The sequence below is a fragment of the Scyliorhinus torazame genome, chromosome 25, assembly GCF_047496885.1.
Source record: "Scyliorhinus torazame isolate Kashiwa2021f chromosome 25, sScyTor2.1, whole genome shotgun sequence".
Taxonomy (NCBI): Eukaryota; Metazoa; Chordata; class Chondrichthyes; order Carcharhiniformes; family Scyliorhinidae; genus Scyliorhinus; species Scyliorhinus torazame.
The window spans coordinates 16746335-16758341 of NC_092731.1; positions in this window are offsets into that span (position 1 = coordinate 16746335).

A 12007-nucleotide genomic window follows, 5' to 3' on the forward strand; every position below is an offset into this window, starting at 1 on the left:
ACTCTGTATCTAACCCCGTGCTGTACCTGTCCTGGGAGTGTTTGATGGGGACAGTGTAGAGGGAACTTTACTCTGTATCTAACCCCGTGGTGCACCTGTCCTGGGAGTGTTTGATGGGGGCAGTGCAGAGGGAGCTTTACTCTGTATCTAACCCCACGCTGTACCTGTCCTGGAGTGTTTGATGGGGATAGTGTAGAGGGAGCTTTACTCTGTATCTAACCCCGTGCTGTACCTGTCCTGGAGTGTTTGATGGGGACAGTGTAGAGGGAGCTTTACTCTGTATCTAACCCCGTGCTGTACCTGTCCTGGGAGTGTTTGATGGGGACAGTGTAGAGGGAACTTTACTCTGTATCTAACCCCGTGCTGTACCTGTCCTGGAGTGTTTGATGGGGACAGTGTAGAGGGAGCTTTACTCTGTATCTAACCCCGTGCTGTACCTGTCCTGGGAGTGTTTGATGGGGACAGTGTAGAGGGAGCTTTACTCTGTATCTAACCCCGTGCTGTACCTGTCCTGGGAGTGTTTGATGGGGACAGTGCAGAGGGAGCTTTACTTTGTATCTAACCCCGTGCTGTACCTGTCCTGGGAGTGTTTGATGGGGACAGTGTAGAGGGAACTTTACTCTGTATCTAACCCCGTGGTGCACCTGTCCTGGGAGTGTTTGATGGGGGCAGTGCAGAGGGAGCTTTACTCTGTATCTAACCCCGTGCTGTACCTGTCCTGGGAGTGTTTGATGGGGACAGTGTAGAGGGAGCTTTACTCTGTATCTAACCCCGTGCTGGACCTGTCCTGGGAGTGTTTGATGGAGACAGTGTAGAGGGAGCTTTACTCGGTATCTAACCCCGTGCTGCACCTGTCCTGGGAGTGTTTGATGGAGACAGTGTAGAGGGAGCTTTACTCTGTATCTAACCCCATGCTGTACCTGTCCTGGGAGTGTTTGATGGGGATAGTGTGGAGGGAGCTTTACTCTGTATCTAATCCCGTGCTGTACCTGTCCTGGGAGTGTTTGATGGGGACAATGTAGAGGGAGCATTACTCTGTATCTTACCCCATGCTGTACCTGACCTGGGAGTATTTGATGGGGACAGTGTAGAGGGAGCTTTACTCTGTATCTAACCCCGTGCTGTACCTGCCCTGGGAGTGTTTGATGGGGTCAGTGGGTAGAGGGAGCTTTACTCTGTATCTAACCCCGTGCTGTACCTGTCCTGGGAGTGTTTGATGGGGACAGTGTAGAGGGAGCTTTACTCTGTATCTAACCCCGTGCTGTACCTGCCCTGGGAGTGTTTGATGGGGTCAGTGGGTAGAGGGAGCTTTACTCTGTATATGACCCCGTGTTGTTCCTGTCCTGGGAGTGTTCGTTTCTGACACTAAGAGAAGAATAAGTTGTGTTTCAACAGTATAAAAAAAACACAGCTGGGCAGCACGGTGGCGCAGTGGTTAGCATTGCTGCCTCTTGGCGCCGAGGTCCCAGGTTCGATCCCGGCTCTGAGTCACTGTCCGTGTGGAGTTTGCACATTCTCCCCGTGTTTGCGCTGGTTTCGCCCCCACAACCCAAAAGATGTGCAGGGTAGGTGGATTGGCCACGCTAAATTGCCCCTTAATTGGAAAAAAATGAATTGGGTACTCTAAATTTTTTAAAAAAATAAGCAATGAAGATTAAGAAGGACGATACAGGGCACTACACTTGAGGGGAAAAGTGAAAAGTGTGTTTGTCACCACAGACAGAACTAAAAAGAAAGGATTTGGTGTGAGATTATAAGGGGCAGGGGATTGGTAGAAAGGGCACAGAGGACGTAGGTGAGCAAGCATTGGTGGGTGAACATTTGAGTAAGCCAGAGTTGGACGCATGGCGGATGTTTATTGGATTTCCCTGAGCTCGGAGAGGAGATCGCGGAGAGAAAGTCAGGGTGAGGTCATATGTGGGATTTCAGAATGTGGAACACAACCCTGAAGTAGGGTTATGGGTTTATAGGATGCCCGGGGAGACGAGAGAGGCCTGGGAGCTGGAAGCAAACCCATTGGTAAGAAGTCCACACCCAACCATGAATGTCCCTCGCCCTGATGATCCTGGGAGGCTTTGCTCCTTATCGATATCTAGTGACGCCCTGCTCGTAACTGTGGCCACGTTGGAGTTAGTGAGCATCGGTTCAGGATCAGCGTGATGCTTTCCCTGGTGGAATATCCAATTGCGGCTGCCCGTCAGAGCTCACCTTGGAAAGGAACCTGAGGTTCCTCTGGAAAAGGGAAGACAGTGGGGTGACCTGATAGAGGGTTTTGAAATTACAAAGGAGTTCTTTTTTTCATTCTTGCATGTGTGTGGGTGTCGCTGGGTTGGGCCAGCATTTGTTGTCCATCCCTATTTGCCCTTGACCTGAGTGTCTTGCTCGGCTGTTTCAGAGGGGGGCAGTTAAGAGTCAATCACATTAATCTGGCCCGGCCAGTAGACCAAATTAAGGATGATTTTCGGAGATGGGACGCGCTTCCGTTGTCACTGGCCGGGAGGGTGCATGCGGTGAAGATGACGATCCTCCCAAGATTCCTGTTACTGTTTCAATGTCTCCCCATCTTTATTCCGCGGTCCTTTTTTAGACGGGTCAACAAAGCGATCACTGGCTTCGTTTGGGTGGGCAAGACCCCGCGGGTAAGGAAGGTCATGCTTGAGCGGAGTCAGGGAGAGGGCCGGCTGGTGCTGCCAAATTTGAGTAGCTATTACTGGGCGGCGAATATAGCCATGATCAGGAAGTGGGTGGTGGGGGAGGGGTCGGCATGGGAGCGTATGGAGGCGGCTTCATGCAAGGGCATCAGTTTGGGGGCGTTGGTAACTGCGCCTCTGCCATTCCCGCCGGCACAGTACTCCACCAGCCCCGTGGTGGTGGCGGCCCTGAGAGTTTGGGGCCAGTGGAGGAGACATGTGGGAGCAGAGGGAGCATCGGTCTGGTCCCCAATCTGTAATAATCACCGGTTTGCCCCAGGAAGTATGGATGGGGGGTTCCGGATATGGCGGAGAGCAGGGACTGAGAGGATGGGGGATATGTTTATAGAGGGAGCTTTCCGAGTATGAGGACGAGGGAGGAGAAGTTTGGGTTGGCGAGGGGAAACAAATTCAGGTATCTGCAGGTGCGGGACTTCCTACGTAAACAGGTGTCAACCTTCCCGCTCCTACCGCTAAGGGGGATTCAGGACAGGGTAGTTTCCAGAGGGTGGGTAGGAGAAGGGAGCGTCTCGGACATTTACAAGGAACTTATGGGGTCAGAGAAGACGCAGACCGAGGAGCTGAAGCGCAAGTGGGAGGAGGAGCTGGGAGACGAGATAGAGGATGGTCTATGGGCGGACGCGTTTAGAGTCTACCCGTCCGCAACATGTGCCAGGCTCAGCCTGATACAATTCAAGGTCGTTCACTGGGCCCACATGACAGTGGCCCTTTTGAGCAGATTCTTTGGGGTGGAAGACAGGTGAGCAAAATGTGCGGGAGGACCAGCGAACCATGTCCACATGTTCTGGGCATGTCCGAAGCTTAGGGGATTCTGGGAGGGGTTTGCAGATGTCATGTCCACGGTGTTAAAAACAAGGGTGGCGCTGAGTCCAGAGGTGGTGATTTTCGGGGTGTCGGAAGACCCGGGAATCCAGGAGGAGAAAGAGGCAGACGTTCTGGCCTTTGCTTCCCTGGTAGCCCGGAGACAGATACTATTAGCACGGAGGGACTCAAAGCCCCCGAAGTCGGAGATCTGGCTATCGGTCATGGCTAGCTTTCTCTGTTTGGAGAAAATCAAGTTCGCCTTGAGAGGGTCACTGTTAGGGTTCGCCTGGAGGTGGCAACCGTTCGTCGACTTCTTCGCGGAAAATTTATCATCAGCAGAGGGGGGGGGGGGTTATCATAGAATTTACAGTGCAGAAGGAGGCCAATCGGCCCATCGAGTCTGCACCGGCTCTTGGAAAGAGCACCCTACCCAAGGTCAACACCGCCACCCTATCCCCATAACCCAGTAATCCCACCCAACACTAAGGGCAATTTTGGACACTAAGGGCAATTTATCATGGCCAATCCACCTAACCTGCACATCTTTGGACTGTGGGAGGAAACCGGAGCACCCGGAGGAAACCCACGCACACACGGGGAGGATGTGCAGACTCCGCACAGACAGTGACCCAAGCCGGAATCGAACCTGGGACCCTGGAGCTGTGAAGCAATTGTGCTATCCACAAGGCTACCGTGCTGCCCTTAGTTTAGCTTAGAGTAAGGGGTTAATAAAGGTGGGACCTGTAAGGGAGGGAGACGGATTTTGCACTATGTTTATAGTTTCATGTACATTGTTTATTGTGTTGTTACAATACCAAAAAATACCTCAAACAAATGTTTATTTTAAAAAAAGAGTCAACCACATTGCTGTGGGTCTGGAGTCACATGTAGGCCAGACAGGGTAAGGACGACAGATTTCCTTCCTTCATCATAATAATAATCTCTATTATTGTCACAAGTAGGCTTACATTAACACTGCAATGAAGTTACTGTGAAAATCCCCTAGTCGCTAAATTCTGGCGCCTGTTCGGGTACACAGAGGGAGAATTCAGAATGTCCAAATTACCTAGCAGCACGTCTTTTGGGACTTGTGGGAGGAAACCGGAGCACCCAGAGGAAACCCACGCAGACACGGGGAGAATGTGCAGACTCCGCACAGACAGTGACCCAAGCAGGAATCGAACCTGGGACCCTGGTGCTGTGAAGCAACTGCTAACCACCGTGCTACTGCGCCATCCAAGGTCCATAAGACCATAAGACATAGGAGCAGAATTAGGCCACACGGCCCATTGAGTCTGCTCCGCCATTCAATCATGGCTGAGATTTTCTCATCCCCATTCTCCTACCTTCTCCCCATAAGCCCTGATTCCCTTATCCCCTTAATGGGTCACAATTACTGAGAGTGGCTTCACATCCCAGATTTATTAATCAAATCTATATTCCACCAGATGCCATGGTGGGGTTCAAACCCATTTCCTAACGATTACTAATCCCCTGAAATATAACAAAATGTCTCGAGATGTACAGAAGGATCAAACGCCACACCTGAGAGGGGAGGAGGGTCTGTAGGGGGTCGGTTTGGAGACATTTGACAAAGAAATTTGAGACAGAAAGCAGCAAGTGTTTGGAAAAGATAATTTCACTTGTGGGAAATTCCAGAAGGGGGGGGGGGGGGAGGCATTAGTATAAGATAATCGTTAATAAACTGAGTTGGGAATTCAGGAGAAGGTTCTTTGCCCAGAGGGTGCTGGGAATTCTAGCAGAGGGAGTGGTTGAGGTGAATAACGGAGGTATTCAAGGGGAGGGGAGGCAAACGGACGAAGACGTAGGCGTGTGGATGAGTGGGGGGGGGCGGTGACAGGAGGCCCACCATCGCTGTGGGTTGAAAGGCCTGTTTCTGTGCTGTACATTCCCTGATCGTGGAGGGCAGAATGGCCCCCCCCCCCGGAGACCACCTGTGCCCGGTGGGTACCACAGGGTCTGAGGTGCCTTCTTGACCCCTCGAATCACATTATGGTTTGGTGTTTTAAGTCTCATTTGCGATTCGCCTTTTGTTTAAGGCAGTTTCCCTTTAAGGGACTGTCCCTTTAATTGGCCCCTCAGCTTATTGGGATTGAGTTTATTGGTTGTCTGTGTTGATGAAAATAGTTGAAGCGAGTCAGTTGTTTCAGCCGGAGTCGTACGAATTAAAGAGCCCCGATTGTTTGTTTGAATGGGATTTTGAGTGTCATAAATGGAGCTCCATTCGTCTGCTGGCCGCAGTACAAACCGCTTTTACCTGAGCTGTTAATGAGACCAAACTGTTGTCCGCGTGCTGAACTCCCTTTGACTCACATCTCTTACAGGTTTGCAGGCAAATTGGAAGAGAAAGAGGATCCGTATTCCGAGCTCTGCAATTGGCTTTGCAAACACAGTGGCTTTAAGAACCGTGACAGAGTGTTTCCGCTCACTTACCCAGGGCTTTTTTTTTTTGTTCCATTTTCAGTTGAGTCCCCCCCCCCCCCCCACCTTAGTTAAACAAATCAACAAACTGTGGACGCAAATGAAGGGGTCTTGACATCCCATAAACGACCCAGATTATGGGATCGGGCGGGAGTCCTAAGAGCGGCGGGGACATTGCGAGGTGCACCACTCCGTTGAGGTGCAACCCTGATGGGTTTGGGAGGGAGAGAGGTTGGGCGAATGAGCACAGTTGGCGCCGCACCAGAATAGTGCGGAACAGCAGGAGTCCGTTCTGCCCTTCCTCCCCGTGCTGCCTCTCCATTGGATCCTACGCACTTTTCCTCTTCAAGGATTTGTCCAATTCTCTTTCGAAAGTTACTATTGAATCACCTTGAGGGCAGCACGGTGGTGCAGTGGTTAGCACTGCTGCCTCACCGTGCCAAGGTCCCAGGTTCGATCCCGGCCCTGGGTCACTGTCCCTGTGGAGTTTGCACATTCTCCCCGTGTCTGCGTGGGTTTCACCCCCACAACCCAAAGATGTGCAAGGTAGGTGGATTGAACACGCTAAATTGCTCCTTAATTGGAAAAAATGAATTGGGTCCTCTAAACTTATTTTTTTAAATGATTAAATCCCTTTCCCCCGCACTTTCAGGCAGCACCTTCCAGACCACAGCAACTCGCAGCATTATTTTTGTTTTAGCAGCACTGGCTGAACAATCCTGAGTGTGCTGAGAATTACGCGCACAAACCAACTTACGATTATCAGTCAGGATCGCAATGTAGCTCACTTACGCTTGCTGGAAACTACATGTATTCATGAGCGGGACCCTGTCCTCTTCAGGCAAAAGGAACATGTCCAGGCATTGCGTCTTTTTTGCAGTAAACTAAAGGGTGGGGGACTACAGTTCCCTGGTTAATTCTGCAAGGCAACAGCTCAACCAATCAGAGCTGACTTGCCAGCCAATCAGCACCCTTTACTCATGCAGTATAAATTGTTGCTCCTCTTTGAAATTTGGTGTTCTTGCATCTGTCCTGACGAGTGCTAATTGAAAAGCTTCACCAGCATGTTTGTTTTTTCATCAGTACGCAAGTTACCGTGTGATAAATATTGAGCTCCTCACGTCACCTCAGGATTTGCCAGCAATTTAAATCTGTGTTCTTTGGCCGCTGACCTTTCTTCCATTGGAGATAGTCATCATTCAATCTCAAGATTCATCGCGATTCTGAACACTTCAGTCAAATCTCCCTTTAAAACGTCTCTGCCCAAAGAAGAACAATGCCGGCTTCTCCGGCATCTCTGGTATTGTCCCAGGAAATCTCCGAACCCTCTGTGAGCGGTACAGCCCTATGCCAGGAAACCCCTGCCGGGACTGGTGCGATGCCCCTTTAAGACGAGGGCCTGCGAGGTGAAGGCGTGGAGCGGTTTTGCATGGAGCAGCAATGAGGATGCGAGAGCGTGTCAACAGGTGAACCATCCACTGAGCTGCTTATTAAAAGTGGAGTGCCGAGTTTGGACGAGCTGACTTGAGGCAGCTGTGTCTACAACACCGGGGACCTATGCAAATTTAGATTCATTCAGTCACCTATTGCTGCAGATTCCAGTTATTGTTGCTCTGTTGCCTGCGATCGCAAACAAAAGAACAAAGTGAATTTATTAAGAGCAGATTAACCTCCAGCGCGCTGCTGCAAAGGAAATCAAAAGCGCAACAACAACCTACATTGATACAATAATAATCTTTTATTATTATCATAAGTAGGCTTACATTAACCCTGCAATAAAGTTACTGTGAAAATCCCCTAATCGCCACATTCCGACGCCTGTTCGGGTACACAGAGGGAGAATTCAGAATGTCCAATTCACCTAACAAGCACGTCTTTCGGGATTTGTGAAAGGAAACCGGAGCACCTGGAGGAAACCCACGCAGATACGGGGAGAACGTGCAAACTCCGCACAGACAGTGACCCAAGGCGGGAATCGAACCCGGGACCCTGGCGCTGTGAAGCAACAATGCTAACAAGATGGTTATCAAAGAAAGTCTGGCACTGTGATAATCTGCCCGGGGTCCTATGGCTGGGGACAATTGGTTACCCCATATTCCTTGAGGGCGGGGGGGGGGGGTTGCGGGGCAATCATTAGCAGTGCAGCTGTATAAATAGAGCTGTCCAGTGTGGTACTGACTAGAGAGAGAACCAGTAGTGACGGCTGGTACCGTATAAATATTGTTGTAAATAAAGTTACTTTATGTTTGATTCTACTAACCGGTGCTGGATTCTTCATGGCCCTTACAAAATGCACCCAGCCCCATGAGGAGATATTAGGACAGGTGGACCCAAACCTTGGTCAAAGAGGCCAGTTTTGAGGACCGTCTTACAAGAGGAGCGAGAGAGTGGGAGAGGTTTAAGGAGGGATTTTTCAAGCTCGCACGGAGGAGATTTTAGAGATAGGGTGGGGGGGGGGGGGGGTGGGGGGGGAGGGGGGGGGAACTAAGGCCATGGAGGGATTTGAAGACAAGGAGGGTCGGGATTTTCCTGTCCCACCCATGGTGGGAATCGTGTGGGGTGGGAAGGAAAATTTGACGGACCAGCCAAAGGTCTGTTGACCTCTGGGACCAGAAAGCCCTGGCCAAGGTGAATTTTAAAATCAAATGTCCCACTTATAGTATATGTTTTATTGTTGCTCATGATCATTAAGTGTTTGATGTGTGACGATAGTGTGCTTTCTTACCCTCGGGGCAATTTGACTCAATTAAACAATTTCTAGCAGCAAGCTTTTGTGAATTTAAATGCAAAGAAGAGTATTTATTAATGCGCACCTGCCCGGTCATTTAAACGCAACATGCTACACACACTATCCCACATACAAAGATTAAAGACTGGTGAAGAGAAAAAATACACTTACAATTATTTCAGTCTCGTTCGCAGCAGGTCTTTAGTTTCTTAGATGAATGATGCTTTAGCTGGAGTGGAGGTCTTGTAAAAGCAAAGAATTCCAGTAAGCTGAAGTCTTCATTGAGTTGAACTGCTAGGAGGTCAGCTCTCAAGTGAACTTGAAGTTAGAAGAGATATGGGGGAAGGGGCTTTTGCTTAGTTTCAAGGTATGTCTGTATATAAACTTGGCTAAGTGGCTGTTTTGCTGCTGATTCGGTGGCTTAGAAGAAACTTTTGATGGTATCTGTTTTAGAACAGTTTCTGCTGCTAAATTTTAAAAGCAAAGGCAAAGGTGGCTGCCTATCCATGTGATCTAAGGCAAGTCGAACGTCCATTTCCAAATAAAATGGTGTGTTGGACCAGTCTTGTGGCTTCGCGCACCTTGAGAGTTTCAGACAGCTGTGATCGAAGCGTTTCAATGTGTGAGGCTGGTGTGTTTTCTTACCATTGGAGTGACTTGTCTCAATTTAAATGAATTCCAGCAGCATGCCTTTGTGATTTTAAAAAATAAAGAAGATTATTCGCAAGCCTATTATGAGAAAGCCGATTTATGCTCCTGTCTGTAAGGTCATTTATTGGTGCTTGAGGTGAGCAGCCTTCACAATACAATAAAAGGTTGATGAGAGCCACTTCATATTTCTCTAACATCCATTGGGTTTCGAGTCTCTCTTAGGAACATAGGAATTAGGTGCAGAAGGAGGCAATTCAGCCTTCCGAGGCCTATCCGCCGCCATTCAATCAGATCATGGCTGATCTCCACCACCTCAAATCCACCTCCCTACCTGTTCCCCATATCCCTTTAACCGTTTTATTAAAAATCAGAAATATATCTAACTCCCTCTTGAAACCATTTAATGATTCAGATTCCACCGCACTATGGGGCAGTTCCACAAATTTGCCACCCTCTACGAGAAGTAGTTCCTCCTCATCTCAGTTTTAAATCTACCGCCGCTCAATCTATATCTGTGACCTCTCGTTCCAGGTGGCCCACATGGGGGAACATTTGGTCCACATTTATATTATCAAAAATGTACCTGATCGGAAAATCAAATACTCATTAAAGAAATTGGGTCTAGATGCACCCATTCATAAGTTTAAAAATAAACTTGTGTATATTAATTATATCCATTCAGGAACCAAGAGGTGAAGATTAAAACCTCCCACAATTGTTTCATTATCTTTCTTACGGGCAACCCATGATTTCTTCATTTATACTCTGTCTTACAGTGAAGCTACTGCCAGGGGAGTTATAAATCATTCCCCCCCCCCCCCATTGCCTTCTTTCCTGTGCAATTTCTTACATCGTCTCATACTGATTCTACATTTTGATCCTCTGAGCCAAGATCATTTCTCACTATGGCGCCGATCTCAACCTCTATTAACAGAGCCACCCCACCTCCTTTTTCTTTCTTTTGAAATGTCTAACACTTTATATTCAAGAGCCGGTCATTGGCCCTTTGCAACTGTGTCCCTCTTGTGGCTATCGTATCATATTCAAATTATTTCCATTTGCTATCAACTTGTCTATCATTCTGCATGCGTTCAAGTTGAGAACATTTAAGTCTGCCTTTTACCATTTTCCCTGCTGGTGCATACCTACGTTCGTTTGCTCTGTCCCTTCCTGTCACACTCCAGTTATCATCACCTGCATCACTACCCTGCACTTTAACTGTCCAAATCTCCCCTTATGTGAGCCGTGCTCTCCCCTCTCCCCGCGACCACAGCTATTTAGGTTAAACCCAGCATGGTTCAGGTGAAGACCACTCCCACTTTCCGCAGTACTGGTGACATTGCCCCATGAACCTAAACTCATTTCTCCAAGACATACCTGACGTATTCAACTCTCCCAGCTTATGTCCAGTGGCTCCCACATACTATAGCTGCGTACACAGCACCCGCCCTCGCATCTTTATTGTCTTAATTTAAAGAATTAGGTTCCAAGTCTCGAAATACCGCTCAACCCTTGTCTGTAGCTACAACAATTGTGTATGGCAGGGGGGGGGGGGGGGGGGATGGGGGTGCGGGGGCAAACTAGGGGCCATAAATATAAAATGGTCAGCAATAAATCCAATCGGGAATTGAAAAGAAATGTCTTTAGCCCACAGAGCGCTGAGAAAGCGGAACTCACTCCCATGAGGAGGAGATACATTTATGGGGAGCTGGATGAACACATGAGGGAGGACGGAAGGGGGGATATGCCAAGGGTGAGATGGGAAGGAGTGGGAGACGGCTCCTGTGGGGCAGCAGCACCACCAGTTGGGCTGAGTGGCCTGATTCTGGGTTGTAAAGTCTGTGGGAAACCCAGGACTTGCGTTCACGTCATCCCCGGCCCAAAATAAAAGAGACCCTGGAGGCCCCAATAATGTACTTTTTTGAAGTGCAGTCACTGTTGGCGCATAGGAATCTCCGCAGTCACCCTCAGGTGCGGGACTTTGTACGGAGGGTGGTTCCAAGCTTTCCTCGCATCCCCTTGAGGGGACTACAGGATGAAGTGCTGTCAAAAACAGGGGTTGGAGATGGGAGGGTTTTGGAGGTAGACAGGGAATTGTTAGAGTGGGCAGGGGCCCCTATCGGAGAGGTGAAGAGGAAGTGGGAAGAGGAGCAAGGAGGGGAGCTGGAAACTGAACTGTGGGAAAAAGCCTTGAAAAGGGTAAATGGATCCTCGTCCTGAGCTGGACTCAGCTTGATTCAGGTCAAGGTAGTCCACAGTCCCACGTGACGGTAGCTCGGATGAGCAGGTTCTTCGAAGAGGTGGAGGACAGATGTGTGGGGGTAGCCCGGCCAACCACGTTCATATGTTTTGGGCATGTCCGAAACTGAGGGGATTCTGGCAGGGATTTGCGGATGTTATGTCGGAAGTCCTGGAAGGTAGGGTAACTCCGGGTCCAGATTAGCAATATTTGGGGTGTCGGAGGATCTGGGGCAAAGGGGGGAGGGAGGCCGATATTCTGGCCTTCTCCTCCCTGGTGGCCCGGAGACGGATCTTGCTGAGATGGAGGGACTCGGAGCCCCCGAAATCAGGAGTGTGGGTCAGCGATATGACAGGGTTCCTCAGTCTGGAGAAAATCAAGTTTGCATTAAGAGGATCAATACAGGGATTCGCCCGGAATCGGCAGCCGTTC